Genomic DNA, 13,001 nt, shown 5'->3' on the forward strand with positions numbered 1-13,001 from the left:
ATTAGGCTATGTTCACACCACGTTTTTTTCAGCTCTGTTGAAAAGGACATCCGTTATTTTGAGTCTAAAATAACGGATGTCATTTAGGTATCTGGCCTCCCCTTAGTGCATTGACTGGTGTTTGCACAATATTTTAGTTTGCGGTTACTAATAGGGCTTTGGGTGTGGCTTAATTGAAAAGTCCATTGAGTTTAATAGTAAAAACGGAGTAAGAACAGTGACAAAAGAAAAACTGTGTGTGAACAACTAATAGAAAATGTCCGATGTTCGCAAAAGACGTCTAAAATAATGATCATGTTCATTATTTTGATGTCCGTGGCAAAAACGTCCGTTATAAATAATAAATAAACATGATCATTATTTTCGGGCGTCTTTTGCAAACAGCGGACGTTAGTTAATAGTAGTTCATACACAGTTTTTCTTTTCTCACCGTTTTTTCTCAGTTTTTACTATTAAATTTTCAATTCAATTTTCAAAGGCCAATTAGTAATCCCAAACTAAAATAATGTACAAACACCAGTCATTGCACTATGGGGAGGCCAGGCTGCTAAATAACGTCCGTTATTTTAGCCTCAAAATAACGAACGTCATTTTAAACGAAGCTGAAAAACCGTTGTGTGAACATAGCCTTAGTTTCTCATTAGTGAAGACTGATAACTTGCAAAGGGATTTGAACAGTAATAGCTTCTGTTTAAATCCGTCCTCATTGACTATCATGTAAAAAAAAATGAGTGCACTTCCCATTTGTGTTCCTTTTTTGTGAATGGAGGAAAAAAAGTGCATGCAGGATTTTTTTTTTTCCTTCAAAAAAATGGGACACTAAAAGAATGCATGCAAACTGAGCACATTTATGACAAAAGTAGCACAATAAAAATACATAGAAATGAATGGGGCGTTCATCGTATTCATCATATTCCATTTATGTACTGTAGTTAAAGCCTTAAGGCCCTATTCCACCAACAGATCTGACGACAGATTATCTGCCAAAGATTTGAAGCCAAACCCAGGAGTGGATTTGAAAAGAGGAGAAATCCAGTCTTTCCTTTATGACCTGTTCTCTGATTATAGTCTGTTCCTGGGTTTGGCTTCAAATCTTTGGCAGATAATCTGTCGTCAGATCTGTTGGTGGAATAGGGCCTTTAGAGGACCCGGCCAATTAAAATTTTTGTGTATAGGTTTTTTCCTCCTTGTGCTTAAAAGGCCATAGCACTTGCATTTTTTCACTTAGAAACCCACATGAGCCCTTATTTTTTGCGCCACTAATTGTACTTTGCAGTGACAGGCTGAATTTTTTCATAAAGTACACTGAAAAAGCAGGAAAAAATTCAATGTGTGGTGAAATTGAAAAAAACCCAACACATTTTATTTATTTGGAGGGTTTTTGTTTTTACACCGCTTGCCTTGGGGTAAAACTGACTTGTTATATATGTTCCTCAAGTCGTTACAATTACAACATTATGTAACATGTATAACTTTTATTTTATGTGATGGCTTGTAAAAAATTCAAACCATTGTTAACAAATATATGTCCTTAAAATCGCTCCATTCCCAGGCTTATAGCGCTTTTATCCTTTGGTCTATGGGGCTGTGTCAGGTGTCATTTTTTGCGCCATGATGTGTTCTTTCTATTGGTTCCTTGATTGCGCATATGCAAGTTTTTATTATAATTTTGCACTTTGGGGTTTTTTGGTGCTTACGCCGTTTACCGTGCGAGATCAGGAATGTGATAAATTAACATTTTGGGTAATTACGCACGCGACAATACCAAACATGTTTATTTTTTTATTTTTATTTATAACATGGAAAAGGGGGCTGCTGCAGCCGAAAACAACCGAGTGCCGAGCCGGGATCATTACGGCGCAGACCCCGGGTGGGTAAGGACACGGGGATCGGGGGGGGGGGTGTCAGGGATCAGGCTGCAAGAAGTAATCAGATGCAGCTGTCAACTTTGTCAGCTGCATCTGATTACTTAATTAGCGGGCACGGCGATCGGACCGTGATCGCTAATAGCCGCGGTCCCGGGCTACAAGCGCCACCAGGGACCGCGGCAGTTCAGAGCGGGGACGACGCGCGGCCGCACTCTGAACACCCCTAGGCAGCCCAGGACCTACGGGTACGCCCAGGGTTGTCTAGGGGTTAATAACGGAACAGCTAAATAGAACTGTGGCGGAGAAAATAATTCCTGTGTGAACCTAGCCTAACTTGGCTTATGCTACCATAGAATAGAATCTGTGTTAGTTTTTGCTGTTGGGGACGTGAGATTTCTTCTACAAGTCTTTGGATTCAGTCTGATCAATTGTGTCAATGTAGCAATTCATGTCTTGTCCATAGTATTTAAAAAAGTAGCAGTTCCTTGGCCTTCTGGTATAATTTTCCAGCCAGCTCTTTAATTTCCAGTCTTAGTTTTAAGTATCATCCTGTAAATAATGGAAGCAAGGCTGAGAGAACGATTACACAATGCAGCTAAGAATAGCTGGCAGACGTATCAAGATTTTAATCATTATGTGGTTTCTCTTTAGTCTGTAGCCATGTCCAGTGTCAGCTGTTCTTTAAAAAGTAGCACAAAACACCCAGCCAGAGGTTGTAAGCTTTACAGATTTAGCATATACAGTGATATTTATAGAACTAATACCATTTCTACAATGTGTCTATTAGTAAAAAACTTTGTATAGTCCAACACCGCACATTAAGGCTGTGTTCACGCCTTCTTTTTTTAGGCAAAATGACGGCCGTTGTTTGAAGAAAAACTGCCGTAAATAATGATCATGAACATTGTAAAATAACGACCGTTATTTTTCATAAAATGATGTTGTGTGCACATAGCCTGACCAAGGATTCTGGGTCCTAAACATGTTTTTAATTGTAAAGGTATGTTTACAAGTAGTATTTTGGTCAGTATTTCTGTCATCATATTTAGGCTGGGTTCACACTAGGTATATTTCAGTCAGTATTGTGGTCCTCATATTGCAACCAAAACCAGGAGTGGATTAAAAACACAGAAAGGATCTGTTCACACAATGTTGAAATTGAGTGGATGGCCGCCATATAACAGTAAATAACTGCCATTATTTCAATATTACAGCCGTTGTTTTAAAATAACAGCAAATATTTGCCAGAAATTTTATTTACGTGGAGTTATATTTTGTTGTTTAAGTGTTTTTCAGCAGTGTATATTTCTTAATACTTTTCCCTGTGAGTCTAAGTAGATAGCCACTGTAAAGTGCATCTCTTTTGCTGTGTTCCCACAATGGGAAAATAAGGGCAAATAACGGCTTTTGTTGAAAAACAATGTCCATTTTTAATGATCATAATTATTAATAACAGCTGTTGTTTTGCAACAAGGGCCATTATTTGCCCTTATTTTTACATAGTGGGAACATAGACTTATCCTGCTTTTTATGCTATTAGGAACATCTACTATCATGACCCAACACAACCATTGCATTACATAGTCGCCGACACATTTAAATTGGTATTGTTAAGGGGTTTTCCTGAATTCCTTCTTGTTAAAAAGGTTGCTTGACTATAAGCTGAGCTGAGTTCTGCTGCTGGAGCCCTGATCGCTGATTCTGGTTATATGAAAAGGATTATATAAACTGATCAAGGCCTTGAAATATTAGATTTCATTGCAGAGAAAATGAGCATCCCCAGTCATAATAGCAGATAAGAATAGGAAAAGCTGAACCCACTACTGATTATCTTATTCACCTAGGCAGCCTTATTCTTCCAAACTTTATCTATTTTGGACACATTCTTTAACTTATCCCAAAATATGTGTTACCCATAGAAGTCCATTGAGAAAGAACTTGAAAGGGGTACAGGATCCCTTCTTCTGTGTATGCATTGTAAAGGAGACATGGTAGAGGTTAGGTCACAAGCTCAGGGACAACAGGAAATTAGACATGAAGCCTGGAGATGAGAAGTCGGATGAATAATACCATATAAAAGGTATATAATAGCCAGAAATAGAACTACTCCTTATGTACACACAACAGCTTGGGTGTGGCTTAAACAGCTACCCATGAAAATTAGGAGGGGTGTCTACATCCTTTTGACTATATTTTATATGTATACACATACACCCTATAATTCTATAACATGCAGAACCACACTTGAAGTAAAAGTTTTCTCAATCTCTCATATCATTTTGGAGAAACATTGTCCTAGTCTTCTATACACTACTTTAGTTTACTGACATTGAGAACATTTGTTTATGCATCATCGTAAGGTCCCTCCACTTTTATCCCACACTTTAAATTTTTTCCTTATCCCTAGAATAGAGAAGAACTAGGTGATCTAGGGGGTCCAACCACTGGGATCCTTGCTGACCACCAGAATGGAGGGAAATGCAACACTTATACACGGCAAGCACTTCAAGTCTATGGAGCTTTATAACATAGAAAATTACTATGGGGGAGATTTATCAAATGGTGTAAAATTTAGACTGGTGCAAACTGCCCACAGCAACCAATCACAGCTCCTCTTTTCTGAAGCTGAGCTGTGATTGGTTGCTGTGGGCAGTTTGCACCAGTCTAAATTTTGCACCCTTTGATAAATCTCCCCCTATGTGTCTGGTTGGACTAATCCTATCCTATGAATAGGGATGACTTTGAATTGTGGATTAACCCTTTTACCCATTCAGATGTAGTTTTAATGGTGTACATGGAGTGAATATTCTGTTGCAAGGTAAATTTACTGAACAAATGACCTCACATTTCTTTAAAGAATATTCCGTGATAAAGTGGAGTTTATTATCGTCTCAGTTGGTGCAAGTTCCTTAGGTCCAGTAAAAGAAGTGCAAATCATTACCTCTCACCATAGGGATATGCTTGTATTTTTTCTTGCTAACTATATTATATATTTTGGAGCTAGCCAGTGTGGATGATGGTAACATGAAACATGTCTTGTTCTGGAGGACAATGTCCTAGCCCTTAAATACAGACGACTGATTTCAATAGATGCTGTATCGAGCTATGTTCACACACCATATTAGAGTGGCCGTAGTTTACTATAGCGTCTGTATTCATCAGCAAACTACGGCCGCTGTATTACATGTTCCTGCGGCCAATGCTGCCTTATTGTTATTTTCTACGGCTGCAGTTCAACAATGACCGTAGTGTATCCTGTTTCCAGAGCAGGAACTGTCCAGAGCAGGAGAGGTTTTCTATGAGGATTCCCATAGAAAACGTCTCCTTCTCTGGAGAGTTCCTATCTCGGCCAGAGATGTCAGCAAAAAGCACTGTGTTAGGCTGAAAATAAAACAACATTGCCTGCAAGACATAAAGCAGCTGAAAACTATGGGAAGACTTGAGATTTTTAAATAGAAGGAAATTACAAATCTATATTACTTTCTGACAAGTTATTTTGAAAGAAAAAAGATTTTCACTTGACAACCCCTTTAAGCAGTGCTGTTAAACAACAACCATTGTTGCACTCTGCAACAATGGCCATTGTTTAACAGCTAAATACAGCGTGTGAACATGGCCTTAGGCCGTATTCTGCTTTTATTTTACTGTGTGTGTGTGTGTCTGTTATTTTTATTAATCTTAAAAAAAAAATTTTCCTTCTTTTTTTTCCTTTCTTTTTTTTTGGTATTGTTTTTTTAAGACCTTACCACGAAGGTTTAACAACAATGTGCACTTTTTGTTCTAGTGTTATCTGTTAACCTGAATTAAAGGGGTAGTGCGGCGCTAAGCAATTATTCACAAAATAACACACATTACAAAGTTACACAACTTTGTAATATATGTTATGTTAGTAATTGGCCCCTTTCCCCTGTTCCCCCCCACCCACGCTAGACCCGGAAATGTGATGCATTATACTCACCTGATTCGTGTCACCCCCGGCCGCCATCTTTTGACAATGATGTCATCTTCGGGAGGCCGGCCGAACCGCTGCAGCCGTCCCTCCTTCCGGCCCCCCTCTTTACGCTTTGTTATGCTTAGCCAATCGCGGTTGAGCAGCTGATAACACGGCAGAGGGGTCGGCATGAAGGAGGGCTGGTGCAGTCCGGCCGGCCTCCCGAAGACGACGTCATTGTCCCCAAGATGGCGGCCGGGGTCAACACGAAATAGATATGTATAGTGCACTACACTTCCGGGGGTGGGGGGGACACGGGGAAGGGGGCCATTCACTAACATAACATACATTACAAAGTTGTATAAATTTATAATGTGTTATTTAGTGAATAATTTTCCAATGCCGCACTACCCCTTTAACACATGTAACTAGATAATTTTAAATGGAGTGTGATTGTTTAAAAGCTTTTCCCACCTGTACCCTTGTATCTTCAATAAGTTGCATGGTGCTTATTGTATCTTAATTGGAGTATGGGGATTTACATCTTTACACCTTTCTACCCATGTGAACAGCTACATGTCTCAGGCTGCTCTTAGATGTGACATTAAGAACCTGCATCTGCTGCACACATAATTATGTGTTCCCACATATTCCAATGACCGTGCAATGTGCAATGTTGCTGGGACTTTCAGAAACACAGCGCTACCACTAAAGAGTGCTAGGGGCATGGTTGCAGTCATATGCATGTGGGAATAAAGCTTTAATCATTGCAGCCTGAACCCGGAGTTGATAAATTAAAGGGATACTCTGTTGAAAAATGTTTTCTTTCAAATCAACCGGTTTCAGAAAGTTGTATAGATTTGTTATTTTTCTTTGTATCTGTCCTGAGCAGTAGCAAATCCCCATAGAAAACCTTTTCAGAGGTGGCAGCAGAGAGCACTGTGTTAGACTGGAAAGAAAACACGACTTCCTGTAGATTCCATGCTTCCATGCTTTTGCTAGATTCCATGCTTAGGGTACAAACACACAGGGCATATACGCTGTGTATTTACTGCTGCGATACGCAGCAGATTAGATCTAAATAACTGAACACAGTATCAAATCTGCTGCGTATCTGCTGCGTATCTGCTGCGTGTGTTTGTACCCTCAAAGGGGTTTTCCAGGAAAAATTGATTTTTGGTATTAGGAAAGGGTTAACCAAGGTTAACCCTTTTCTAATATACTTCCCTAACATTACTTGTCAGCTCTAGGAGATGCCCCTGCTGGTCACATGAGTTGCCTGCTCCTGAGCTTCTGACTTCCTGTCACATCCCGGACCAGAAACACAGTGTTTCCGGTTCGGTGACGTCACTCCTGTGTCTGCACTCTGCATGTGTCCTCTGATATAGCTGGAAGCGGCTGAGTCCTGTGTGTGGAGAGGGGGAGGGACTCGGGTATTGATGCTTTCTGATTGGCTCTCGGCAGCAGCACAGACTTCTACAGTGTCTCTCCGTCTCCAGAGTGAATCACACAATGCTGCAGCAGGCTGTGTCCCTTCCAGAGCAGGAGCAGTGAGAGTCACTCTGGGAGGGGGAATGCTGTGTTTCTGTGCTGCTGCCGATCTGATAGCTCTCTCTGTCACACCACAGAAATCATCTCCACCCCGTCCTAAGCCACCCCTCCACACACACACAGGGCTCATGGGATGTCAGAGTAAACCTTCCTATAGATAGAGCTGCTGCTGGTGTCCTCTATGTCTGTGGAGAGGAGAGGTCGGGACAGGGGTGGAGAGGAGCTCTGTGTGGCAGAACACTGTTATGGTCTATGTTCCTCCAGCTTCACCAGTCTCTGCCTATGGTGTAATGGTAAGTGTCAGGATTACCATGCTCACTGACCAGGGTTCAGAACCTGAGTTTGATTTTTTTTTTCCATCTTATTTCCCAGTGATGGCTTGTGCTAAGCATTATGGGGATTGTATTTCCTCTGCAAACAAGAAACACAGGTATTATACAAACAAGATGAATTTACAAAGAAAATAAAGCTCCACTGACAATACCTATTGACTCTATACCTTCTAAAACTGCCCTGGATATACATGTATATATTTATTACCTAACCAAGTCTATACATAAATAATAAAACCAAATCTATTTGCCACAAAATAATAATAATAATAATAAAATTATTATTATTATTGTTATATTGTGGCAAATAGATTTGGTTTTATTATTTATTTATAGACTTGGTTAGGTAATACATGTATACAGATATCCAGGGTAGTTTTAGAAGGTATAGAGTCAATAGGTATTGTCAGTGGAGCTTTATTTTCTTTGTAAATTCATCTTGTTTGTATAATACCTCAGAGTTTCTTCTTTGCAGGGGAAATACAATCACTATAATGCTTAGCACAAGCCATCACTGGAAAATAAGGGCCCGTTAACACAGAGTAAGAACGGCGGAATTGTCCTCCGCAGAATGCCGCCAGCCTCCGTGTCATAATGACGCTCTATGGGAGGTGCGCCCTGCATTTCTCGGCGCTGAAAAATGAACATGTTCATTCTTCAGCGCAGGGAGAGGAGCCGCGCGCGCCTCCCATAGAGCGTCATTATGACACGGAGGCTGGCGGCATTCTGCTGCGGACAATTCCGCCGTTCTTACTCTGTGTTAATGGACCCTAAGACGGGGGAAAAAAATAAAAAAACTCTGTCACCAGACCCGAACCCTTCAGTGAGCACAGTAATCCTGACACTTACCATTGCACCATAGGCAGAAGCTGTGGAAGCAGGAGGAAAATAGTCCAAAAAAATAGATCTAATTCTATGCCTAGGCCAGGTTCACACTATGTAAAAACAACGGTCGCATTTCATAACAACTATGGCCATTGTTATGAAATACGGACGTTCTTTTTACATAGTGTGAACCTGGCCTGAGGCTGCAGCACATGGTATTTGATTAGCTTGTTATACACTGCAATTCCAACTCTGGCCACTGGGTGTGCTGCATATGTAAACAGACAGAGCAGCTTGTAAACAAACAATACAAGATATAAAAAGAGCTTTTTCATCTCAATAGAAGCTGATAGAGAAGAAAAATGTATATGGGGAGGTTTGTCTTGACTTAGGCAATAATGCTAGATGATTTTTGAAAAAACATTAAAATCCTGGAAAACCTCTTTAAGTGATTGTCCAGCCCTTTGCTTTAATCAGCCATCAGCCACATATCTCCCGGTCACCAGGTTTGAAGTAAGCCACAAACAAGGGTATTAACCACCTCTCTGCTCTAAAAGCAGTTGTCTGGCTGGTATATATTTACAGTGGAGATATATAAAGATATAGGGGGAGATTTATCAAACATGGTGTAAAGTGAAACTGGCTTCGTTGCCCCTAGCAACCAATCAGATTCCACCTTTCATTCCTCACAGAGTCTGCTGCAAAACTGGGAAAAGATTATTTGTGCTTTAAACTTGAAAAAGAAAGCAATTTTTTTTTCACATTTCGGAGGGGGGAGGGGGTCCATTTTAAGCCCTATGGTAAAACTGGCATGTAATCTATGTTCCTAAAGTCAGAATGATTACAGTGATTAAAATTGCTCTATTACCATCCTTAGAATGCTTTTATTTTTTGGTATATGGAGTTATTTGAGGCAGCATTTTTTGTGCCATTATCTGTACTTTCTGTCGGTAGCTTGCTTGCAATAATGTGACTTTTTGTTCACTTCTATCACAATTTTCCAGATTTGATGTGACACCATTTGATGTTACACCATTTACTATGTGAGATCAGGGATCTGATAATTTAATAGTTCTACAAGGAAGATCATAGAGATCAGTGCAGTACATATGTACTGCATTGATTTCTACAATCAGTGATCCATTACTAAGGGCAGCTGGAGCCCATAGTAAAGGATTTCTCAGCCAGGATAAGCTTCATTACGTTGTTGAGTATCAGGTATCACGGATCACCCCCCTCGCAATCGCATCTAGCATCTAGTCTGCCAATGCTGTGCTTTTAACATAATTTGAATGGTTAATTAGCCGGCGCGGGCCAATAGCCGCGGTCCCGAGCCGCTGTTCAGAGAGGGCTTGCGTTGTGAGCCCCTCTGTACTTCTTTTATCACATGATAATGTCCCTGGAGATCAATTTGGGTTAAGGCAGTGTTTCTCAACTCCAGTCCTCAAGACCCACCAACTCAATTTTTGCAGATATCTTGTGGTGTCCCACGGTGTGGAGGTACAGCAGGTAATTTGCCAGATGGTTAGATGTGACGCCAGCTCTTTGGTGGTTGGCTGAGATATAGCCTAGCCCAGAGATGGTAATTTGTCATGATGCCAGTGCGGTATGGTGGTACACCTGCTTTTAGTTTAAGGGGCTGGCTATACCTTGTTCTCCTGTGGACAGTGACCTACCGGGTTGTTGCAGGGTCCCTTGGGTACTTATCACGGTGGTCCGGAGTGGAATAGTGACCCACCCGGACTATTGGTACTGCCACCCACAGAAAGGGAAAATGTCCCAAGGATTGTGTGTACTGTGTTGGTGCTTGACGAGGAATCACAGGAATCGAGGAGTCTCTTTAACATAAATAAAATCTTGTTTACTCTGAAGAAACTTAAGGTAGGCAGTAGATTATACAGCTTTTCCTTGATAGAATACTTTACACTTGATAAGACTCTTAACACTTTAGGATTCTGATCTGTATTGAGAGTAGAGAGAGTGGTACAGCCGTGCTGACTGAGTTGCGTGCTGAGAAGTAAAATAAAGGATCAGAAAAGTAGACAGGAGGATGTCAAAAGAGTCCCAACCCAGGTAGTACTGTGCTCTGCGGGAACTTCAGAGGTAGAAATAGAAGAATACTTAAAGGGAACCAATCACCTCCAAAATGCATATATAGCTTTTTAAATGTGCTGTTAGAGCACACAGCACACTTTCCATACATGTTTCTATATACTCCCTGCCTCCCCCATGTAATCCATAAAGTTACTTTATAAAACTGGCGCCCGGTATGCAAATTACGTTCTTACGCTGCCGCACATGCACAGTACAGCCGCTTCCATTCAGGCTGTACTGCGCCTGTGCAGAATAGCCTCAAACTCAGTGTGAGCCGGAGTTCAAGGCTATTCTGCACAGACGCAGTACAGCCAGAATGGGAGCGGCTGTACTGCGCATGCGTGTCGGCGTAATAACGTAGGCGCGCCGACGTCGAGCACGGCGCGCTCCCGAGTGATGTCAGAGCTACTGGGTGATTTGAATCACGCCCAGAGGGGCGTGATTACCACCGAAGAACGCCCAGTGGACCCGGACTGACTGTGACTACCATCTAGCCGAACACCGCCCAGGTGACTACCTGATGTAATTTGCATACCGGGCGCCAGTTTTATAAAGTTACTTTATGGATTACATGGGGGAGGCAGGGAGTATATAGAAACATGTATGGAAAGTGTGCTGTGTGCTCTAACAGCACATTTAAAAAGCTATATATGCATTTTGGAGGTGATTGGTTCCCTTTAAGAAGAGAGAGAGAATACTTGTGCTTGTGTTTTGACTCTTTTGGTCTTTGCACCACCTATTGCCCACCAGTGTTGAGTGACCCGTCCTAGAGAGTGACACAAGCCCCAGACCTTGTTACCTGCGATGAGCAGAATGCTGAGGGTTCCCTGCTTACACACATGCTGCGAGATAGGCTTCTTGCAACTTTGCTGTATCCGGATCAGTTCCTTTACTTTCTCTGTGGATACTGCCCTGCACTGTGTCTTTCCTGGTTGACAGCCTGGGTTGAGATGATCCCTGACTTGTCCTCTCTAGTGAAGGTTTAACACTGCATAGTGTTAGATAGTGTTACTTGAGAAGAAACTGTAGAGCGCATCCTATCTCTACAGTCCAACGGAAAAATACACTAAACTTCCTTGTGACTTCCTAACTATAGCCCCTTTAAGGTGTGCTGTGAGTGGGTGAGTGCAGATGTGAGAAGTAAAGAGAAAGATGATAGGTGAGAAGAGGAAAGAACTCTCATTGGCGCACAGATCCATGTGACATACAAACAAACAGTAACCCCTTAAGTACTACAGCTGTGCAATACCATACACACTTGCAATAACAACATCTTGTGGCGAAACTCTGTTACTACTCTGGTACTACTACATCACCACTTACACTCAAAAAGTACAGGCTTTTACGAAGAAAAATAGCAATAACAACACCCGTGGTGGGACACCAAAGTTGCATACAACAAACAGCTGTGGCAGTTACAACAAACAGCTGTGGCAGTTACTGGTGCACTGACTATAATTATATCACCTGTGAAATCCTCAAAACATGACCTGTTGGTGGGTCTTGAGGACTGGAGTTAAGAAATACTGGGTTAAGGGGTAAAGGCCAAAATAGCCAGCAGAGGCAAGGGATTGAGAAAACTGTGCAAACCTTCTGATTGTGAATGAAGAAATATACCACAGTTTGGTGAAACATGACCTGCAAATTCTTAAAGGTAATGGCCCTGATTAATTAAAGGGTGTACAATATACAGTGGTGTATATTGACCACAGCATCCAATCACAATTCACCTTTCAGCTTTGGTAAAATGAAAGCTTAACTGTGATTGGTTGCTGTGGGCAGTTTATACCAGTGTATAATTTAATACCCTTTGACAAATCTGGGACACTGTAAATAATTTTAGTTTAGTAATTTAATTATAACTGATTTGAAAGACACTAATATGTTCTTTTTTTGGAGGCACACACTACTTCCCTGCTTTGTCTGCAGAAAGTGTAGACAGATAAATCCTGGCACAACTCCTCGGATAGACAGTGAGTGTCTTACTTAGTTCCCCCCCCCCCTCCCCTCCCCACACACACACTAAGTGAATGACAGCATTTTTTACTGTCTGTGTACAAAGAATGGTGTCAATTATTAGGTATGCGCACTGTAGGCATCACTCATTTTCATTTCTAGGAGTCCTGCCAGGATTTACACTGCGTTTAACTCAGTGTTTCCTGTCACAAAGCACCTGCTTTGCCTGACAGGTTCATTTGCAGTATAAGACTATGTTCACACAACGTATCTTTTCGTAAAAGTACCGCCGTTGTTGAAATCGGCTACAAGGGCCGTACTTTTTGCGAAAAGATACGTTGCCTACTGTTCTATAGGATCCCGGCCGGAGTGACATGTCAGTTTTCTGCGGCCGCCATTCAGTAAATAGAGGCCGCAGAAAACCATGTCAATGCACACTGAGCA

The 13,001-nt window shown here is 41.4% G+C and overlaps 1 protein-coding gene across 8 annotated transcripts in view; it reads left to right on the top strand.

The window, feature by feature from the left end:
• COBL (cordon-bleu WH2 repeat protein) overlaps positions 1–13,001 on the top strand; it is a 342,443-nt gene that overhangs the window by 129,154 nt on the left and 200,288 nt on the right. Inside the window, exon 1 of one of the 8 annotated variants that reach the window (XM_069958517.1) lies at positions 12,050–12,255. The exons of the other annotated variants lie outside the window; for them this stretch is intronic. The gene's annotated coding sequence lies outside the window, so the exon portion shown is untranslated. Of the gene's footprint in view, positions 1–12,049; positions 12,256–13,001 lie in introns of those variants that run through there. 8 annotated transcript variants of the gene reach the window in all.

This window comes from Dendropsophus ebraccatus, chromosome 2 (genome assembly GCF_027789765.1).
Source record: "Dendropsophus ebraccatus isolate aDenEbr1 chromosome 2, aDenEbr1.pat, whole genome shotgun sequence".
NCBI lineage: Eukaryota > Metazoa > Chordata > Amphibia > Anura > Hylidae > Dendropsophus > Dendropsophus ebraccatus.